Source organism: Misgurnus anguillicaudatus, chromosome 8, assembly GCF_027580225.2.
Source record: "Misgurnus anguillicaudatus chromosome 8, ASM2758022v2, whole genome shotgun sequence".
In the NCBI taxonomy this organism is placed as follows: Eukaryota; Metazoa; Chordata; class Actinopteri; order Cypriniformes; family Cobitidae; genus Misgurnus; species Misgurnus anguillicaudatus.
In genome coordinates, this window is record NC_073344.2 from 11,985,932 (window position 1) to 11,994,191 (window position 8,260).

At 41.8% G+C, this 8,260-nt stretch overlaps 1 long non-coding RNA gene across 1 annotated transcript; it reads right to left on the bottom strand.

Moving 5' to 3' along the window:
- Nucleotides 1-3,673: 3,673 nt before the first annotated feature.
- On the bottom strand, nt 3,674-5,757 carry LOC141365661 (uncharacterized). Its single transcript, XR_012370731.1, has 2 exons — nt 4,187-5,757; nt 3,674-4,045 (listed from the first exon to the last, which is right to left on the bottom strand). It is a non-coding gene; the product is annotated as an uncharacterized lncRNA (long non-coding RNA).
- Nucleotides 5,758-8,260: the final 2,503 nt, after the last annotated feature.

Sequence of the window (8,260 nt, forward strand, 5' to 3'; positions counted from 1 at the left end):
AGCTTTTCAGATCCATCACGTGTCTTGTCAAAATAAGTGCCTGCTGCATATGCATCTAAAGGGTTAACCTCTTACACTCTGAGGCTATTTTGGGGATTTTCGCCTGGATTTGGCCTACCCAATTTCAAAAGCTTCTCATACCCACAAGCAGAGGTGCACATACAAAAGTTTGGTATCATTTTACAGGAAACCCTTTGACATTACATAAAACACTGTTAAAAGTGCTTAACATGGTTGTATGTGTTGTCAGTCCTCTAATAAACACAAAAATAAATAGGCGCTTTTTGATGTTTTTTTTCTAAAGTCTGTATTTAAAAGTGTATAACTCTGGCCCTGAGTGGGAACGAAACCTGCAGACAGTTTTGTTTGATTCCAGCAATTGCCAGCTTACAGAGGTAAAAGGAATTTTTTCTCTATCATAATAAATGCAAAAGTTATTTTACTCCAACTGATGGGAGGAATAATACGCTTATGGAGTTAAATTTCTGCCAAAAAACATTTGAAGTGCTACCATAACCACATACAGTGGAATAAATGCAAAATATTTATATCATTTTGCAGATAACCTTTTGAAGTTACATAAAAAGCTGCTGTTTGTGACAAATATTGTTATTTATGTGGTTTTTCATATGATAAAACACCAATTTTCCTTTTTTTATGTTGTAAATATGGTCTCTGATAGTGTATAACTCTGGTTCTGGGTGCTCTAGCAGACTGCAGACAGTTCTGGTTGTTACCAGCAGCAGACAGTAAACACCCAAAAAAAGAATGAACTCTTTAGCATGTCGCATTCAAAAGTTATTCTCATTTTACTGAAGTGTGCGAAAATACATTTTTCATATAAATATTAATTTTTTGTTTTGCACATATAATAAATAGCAAGGGATTATTCATGCACACAACCAAAGAAAATGCTGTGAATGGGCTCATTTTTTAGAGTAGGACCTAAGAGAAAAGATGGTGTAGCATTTGTGGCTATCTGTGCTATCTGAGGCAGTCCACACTCAAGTTTCCCATATGTTTACAAAAGACGATTTTTTGCATCGGATGGAGCTTTAAAAAATTGGCACGAGAGCCTCTTCCATTATTTTTTTCATTCTTTTATTTCGTGTTATCGCAGAAATGGGCGCTCACTGAGCACAGATTGTTTTTTGCTTACTATCTCTCAAAGTCACCGGGGATATCCGTGGTATAGCCAAGACAGCTTTGTTGTTGCTGGGAGTTTTTACCATGGTGATGGTATGTCAATCGCTCCTCTCTGTACTAAGGCACTTGGAGCAGAGAGCATTCATGGGCTCTTTTTTTTCTCCTATGAAGTGTGCATGACAACAAAAGAGAAATGGCTCGCCATTATAGCAGGGTGAGAAATGGGTCAGTGGCCTATTATACATAGGTTGGTGCACAATCTGCCACGAGTGAACTCATTCTGTTGCGTAGAGAGATAGCGACACGGTTAGATATTGACTAAGAGAAGTAGCATCATTTGCCAATTTGATTGTAAAGTCACTGAACAGGAAACAACTACGTAAAATGAATACCCGCACTCACCGCTTTCATTTTCCGGTGATGAAAACATGAGTCTCGGGCCTTTGTTTAAATGAGCAGTGGCAATTATGTGGTTTTATAAGAAAATGTTTCATCAGAGTGACTGGCTTGACAGTATGGAATATAAATAGTGCATAAAGCCCCTTGATATCATCATCAAACCTGGAGAGGATGGGGCGTGTGTGTGTCTTTCTCAAATTAACACTCACACATTATCAAATAAGATATTACAGCTTAGTTGGAGATGAAAAGGGGTGGTTCTCCTTGGTAAAGAGGGGATGATCAGAAATACTGGGTGCATCAATAGTGCCCCCTAGTGCAACCATCTATTTGGATCAGGGCCTGCATCAATTAAAGGGATTAAAGTTCACCCAAAAATGTAAATTCTGTCAGCATTTACTCACTCTCATGTTGTTACAAACCTGAATGAATTTATTTTGAGCAGTATTTTTAACCAAACCGATCAGAAGCACCTTTGACTTCCATAGTTTCTTTTTTCCTACTGGTCTGGTCGGTTTGTTACAAATATCTTCCTTTGTATTCATCAAAACAAAGACATTTATACAGGTTTGTAACAACCTGAGAGTGAGTAAATGATGACAGAATTTTCATTTTTGGGTGAACTATCCCTCTCTAACGTAAAAAGAAACATCTTGTTTCAACATATAGTTTGTGCACCGTAGTTTGTTTTCACCCATCTATGTTTTAATACAAATACAACTGTACATATGAGGTTTATTAATTCAGGTTGTTGTATGTATCTGTGGGTTTTGATGTTTTTCATCATCACCTCGAACAGTCGCTAATGGTACGTGGGTTGAAGGCTTCGTCATCAAAAACGACCTCGCGTCCTCATTACATGTCGCTCGACAGACTGTGTCACGGAAGGTCTGTAAACAGTCTTCTTGGGTAAAGAAAGAGGAATAAATCTTTCTAGCAGAGGAGTTTTGTCATGCAGAAGAAAACTTCAAAGGGCAAAACTTAAAAATGCAACTTTAAAGACGGTTGCATGACTACAGTTTTTTTTAAATGATACAAAATGCATGTGCTTTTCGGTAGAGATCCACCTCTATTGAATTCTTCGAGACTGATAGGCTATCTGACTACACTGATACCGATAGTTTGGTGATTATATTAACTTGCATTAACTTAATTTGGAAGATTACATTTTCTGAATGTTATTTATTCATATAATGCCCATAAAAGGGACACTCCACTTTTTTTGAAAATATGCTAATTTTCCAGCTTCCTTACGGTACATTCACATGGGGTGAAAGCGTTTATGCTTGACGGAAGGCTTGTTTGAAGAGTGGCCAACAGCCAATCACAGTGGTCGCAACACGTGTTCGGATTTTGCATAAACGTAATTGGCTGGCTCGCAAGTTATTTGCATAAGGCAATCTGTGACACGACGTTGACGGATCCACAATTCAGTTTAGCAATGCATGACGTCACCCATTAAAAGTAAATGAGAAGCGTTAACGCTTACGGCCCGTGTGAATACCATTTTGGATGTACTGTTTTGGAATCCATTCAGTTGATCTCCGGGTCTGGGGCTACTATTTTTAGCATAGCTTAGCACAATCCATTGAATTGGATTAGACCATTTAGCATAGCGCTCAAAAATAACCAAAGAGTTTCAACATTTTTCCTATTTAAAACTTGACTCTTCTGTAGTTACATCGTAAGGCCGACCAAAAATTAAAAGTTGCGATTTTCTAGGCAGATATGGCTAAGAACTATACTCTCATTCTGGCGTAATAATCAAGGACTTTGCTGCTGTAACATGGCTGCAGGAGGCGCAATGATATTACGTAACAGTCGAAAATAGTCTCCTTAGTATCTTTCAATAGCAGGGGACTATTTGCGTAATATCAAAAGTGGTAGCGCCAGACCCGAAGACCGGCTAAATGGATTCCAAAACGGTAGGAATCAAATGTTTAACTCTAGGGGAGCTGAAAAATGTGCATATTTTCAAAAAAAGTGGAGTGTCCCTTTAATATTAAACATTAAACTGTTTGTCACGGCCGGGGGCGGACCCGAATAAACTAAAAGTCACGCCCCTCTCAACTCTTCCACCTCGAGGAGTTTCCCAAGACCACCCCAATGACCAGACAGACGAGTATACTACAGTTAAAACAAGCTTTATTAAATATTTAAAAGGAAAGGGGGAAGGGGAAAGGGTAATTTAAAACTAGTGTGTCTCTTCTTCGCCTCCAGGGCCACTTGGGGGAAAGACTGGGGACAGGGGCTCCTTTGGGGGCTCTGGCCCAACAATCCGTGGCGCGCTCCGCTTCTCCTGGAGGCAGAATCAGAATAATAATCAGACAAGGGTAAGGTACTTTGTTACTAGTCGCTGTTCGTTCAACACGGGACCTTCGTTGGAACGGTAAGTGATGGCTATAGCCACAGGTCAAGTTCTCTCCACAGGTTACGTTACCCACAGCACTGGAGGATCCTCGTTCCCACACAGAGCTTCACCGGCACAGGTAGGTAATTTCTACAAGTACAGAACAGTTTCACTTCACAGGTTATATTACTCACAGCACTGGGGATCTTCACTCACACAGAGCTTCACTTGTACAGGTAGGTAATTGTTATAAGCACAGCACAGGTTTACTTCACAGGTTACGTTACTCACAGCACTGGGGATCTTCATGCACACAGAGCTTCACTTGTACAGGTAGGTAATTGCTATAAGCACAGAACAGGTTTACTTCACAGGTTACGTTACTCACAGCACTGGGGATCTTCATGCACACAGAGCTTTGCTTGCAACCAGTGGATTTTCGCTACAGTGTTGGTGCACCGTATTCCTTCGCCCATCCACTCATGCTGTCCGGGCGTCGTAGGGGCTAGTGGGTCCGATGACACGGAGCCGAACGCTTCCCAAACTCTCCCTCCTTCTTCCACGACCGGGGTCACGAGTTTGGGCGAACTTTCGTCGGGGCTCCGCTCACCACGAGCTTCTGTCGGAGAGGTCAGTACACACACCGCTACAACCCACAGTCCGCACGGTACACTCTTGGTAATACTCACTGGGTTTCACCACGGTCTGCTCTATGGACAAACGAAGCTCTCGTTGACACACCCCGGGCACAGGGCTCAAATTTTCTCGCTCTCCTTAGGACCCAGGCCACAACGGATGTCGTCGTCTCGTGACTCGTCGGAGGCTAGGCAGTTTGAACGCTACAAGCACAGCATACACACAGCAAGTAAAGCGTAAACACCATCAATCAGTGAAACTCACCCACAGCACTCTTATACAACTTCACGTGATTTTTAGATCGCCCTTGCCACCTGGCTACGACGACCTCGAGAGGATGGTTGGGCGATAACTGGACCGCAAATGAGAGTGAGATGTGTGTTATTCACAGGCCCGGCGTGTTGGTTATCACTCCTTTGGCTCACCTGCGCTTCCTTTTTCCCACAGGGCCACTGTTTTACTGGTGAACGGTGCTTCCTACCAAGTGCTTCGTCCGTGCTTCCGGTCAACCCGCGGCTCGCCCACGCTTTCCTCTCCAGTGGGGCCAGGGACCTCAAAAACACAAAGGCACACACCAAAACAACTCTTCGTACAAGTATTGCACAGATAAGTACCACAGCTGTTACTCACGCTTGGTTGTCGACAACTGCTATTAACTGCACTCTTGATGGCTCTGTGTCCACTCTTTCTCCAATGAAACTCCACAATATTCCTTCGTCAGCTGACTGTCTCTTCCTCTCTTCCCCAGGAGAGCAATCCGACCAGCGTGGTCCGTCTGCAAAGCAGCAACACAGCGTATACAAAGTATACCACAAGCACCCGGTGTAGTGTCCCTTTAATTTCCACAGCCCCGTCCTTTTCGCCTCTTCTGGCAGCCGCACTCTTTCCTTACACCCTAAGTGATTCGCGGATCAACGGCGCCCTTTCGGCTTCTCCAGGGACGGGGCGTGTGGTTACATTTGCCCAAGGCATAAAGGGACTCCTGCCCGAACACAACTCTCCTCCTTTGTGCTTCCTTGGCCCTTTTTATATGGCTTGCCTTCATCCTCACCTCCAATCACAGGTTGCTCCATTAATTTGCCACACCTGCTGCTCATTCCCTCGTTATCAGCATTGGCAGGGAAACCAGGAAGTAAAATTTATTAAAAATCGGGCCCGGGCAGAAACCATCTTCAGGCGGAACCTTTCTCCGCCACTTTTGGTTCCGCCCTATTATAGTCACCCGGTGACATGTTTCTTTTCATTTTCTATACAGAGCTCAAATTCATTGCACTTTCCTGTTCTCTTTTGATTCAAAAATATGCTTTTATTGATCAATACCAATTATTGGCCGACATATCTCTACTTTTCGGTCCTATGCATTTCTATTCTTTTAATTGTAATTATTTTTTAAAGTCCTGAATTTTTAAAAGGTTTCCATTAAGATACTTTACTGCAGAAAATGTTAGTACAAGAGCATTATAAAAATGTAAAATAGCAGGCAGAAGTCTATATACAGTACAGTGTGTCTGTACAGTATATATGGTATAGACCGCAATGCTGTGAAAAAATAGCCAAGAAAAAAATACTTGCTGAGGTGTGATGGATGTTGCTGGAATATTAAACCCGTCTGATAAATGAATTATGTTTAAGTCATGATCGTATTCAGACTCTTGCTTTCTTATACTTCTTTCATTTTTGCATCCAGCCGCATTAGAATAATCCATTTTTCTTTTCTGCTGATAAAACAGCTGCAGAGTAGCATTGTGCAAACATCCCTGGCTGACAATCTTTATGTTAACCACAGTTTTCGATAGATGTACAAGAGGAATAAACACAGTATTCCAGACAGGTCACCACCATGTTTTTCACCTCTGTGTAACCATGTACATATCATAGCTGTTTAACTAAAGCGGCAAATCACTGTAGAAAATGACCTTTACATAATCACCTGCCATTTGGAGATTGCTTTACCCCTACTCATCTGTTCGCTTTGATCAAGGTAACTTATGTTTCAGGTGGCCATGTAGCTATCCACTGTAATCTATAACAGAGACCGATCTACATTGCAAATGTCAACAAACACTTCATTATACTCATGCACTGACAAGCAAGAATGCATGCATGGGTCATGGGGTTAATGTTGGGTGCATGCTGAGAAATCAAGTGTGAAATAGTTAACCATTATCTAAAGACTCTGTCATATATTATTTACAAGATGTCACAGTCTTACCATTATTGTGGTAGCCGATATTCATTAAAACAGAATTATGCATTTACTGGTGAAAAAACTCAAATTTATATGTTTTCGAATATTTTATTTAACTATAGTAATAACATGCTGTAACAATGGCACCATCAAGTAAAGTGTTACCCTAGAGTCACATTAGCTACAAAAGTGAGCGACACCGTGCAACAAGCACTCGCTTGATGGGCGTTCCTGGGCATGCCTACTCCTGGTTGCTTGGCAATAGTAAAGCGGTATCAAAAGTCACTTCAGAGGTATTGTTAAGTTACATGTTTTTGGATTTAGGAGTATTTATTTCTTGATAAAAGTAACAAAATATTTGAGATAAAATGCCAAACTTATCCGATATATACAGAAATATGCATTTTCCGCCATCTTGAATTATTTTCTTCGACTCGAGCAACTGACCTATATCACGCTGCCCCTTCACTCCGATTGGCAGATGCTTTGTCGCATCACTCAGCATTTGCATAAAATAGCCTTCTTGTCTATTTTGGCCTCACCTTGAGGTATTCACATTATAAGCGACTTTGGCTTTCAAATGAGGTGTTTCTATATCTGGTAACGTCCACTCCAGTAACTGACAAGAGACGGATGAAGTGAACTCACATGCTTCATTCTAATTGGTAGTCACTCCCGAATGTCGCTCATAATTTGCATAAAGTTAAACATTTCTCAACTATGTTGCGCGACTGGACACGCCCATCCAGCGGTCAATAATCAATAGGTGTTTCTCAATGTCAAGGAAGGATCCTTAGAAGCCAGAATTTCGAAAATGCTATATCATCAACATCCGTCGAAGGACTGTTCCAATGTCGAAGATCCTCGTAATTTTAACCAAGGACTGAGTCCTTCGTTCGAGAAATATCCCATATACAGGAAAGGTTGCATATGTGTAGCCTTCATGCTCTGAAATCACATACAATCCTATGCGCGTAGCGCTAAAAGCACACCTTTTCACTGACGTAATGACACAATGATGTGTACTTGCTAGCCTGTTCCATTTGTGTGTTCTCCGAATGCTAAAGAGGAGCCTCACCTAGCCTCTGAAGGAAGTGACTTGTAAGGACTAGTCCTGCCAAAGAAGTATCCTTGACATTGAGAAATACCTACTGGCGCTCGTGTTGCCGGATGCCGGCAAGCTTCAATTGAAATCAATAGGTTTTTCTCAATGTCAAGGAAGGATCCTCGAAAGCCAGAATTTCAGGATGCTACGTCATCAACATCCGTCGAAGGACTGTTCCAATGTTGAGGATCCTTGGAATTTCAACCAAGGACTGAGTCCTATGTTTGAAAAAAATCCCATATACCAGAAAGGATGCATATGTATATCCTTCGCGCTCTTCGCGCTTTGAAATCACCCACAATCCTATGCGCGAAGCACTGAAAGCACACCTTTTTACTGACGTAATGATGCAATGACGTGCACTTGCTAGCCTGTTCCATTTACGTGTTCTCCGAATGCTAAAGAGGAGCCTCGCCTAGCCTCTGAAAGAAGTGAT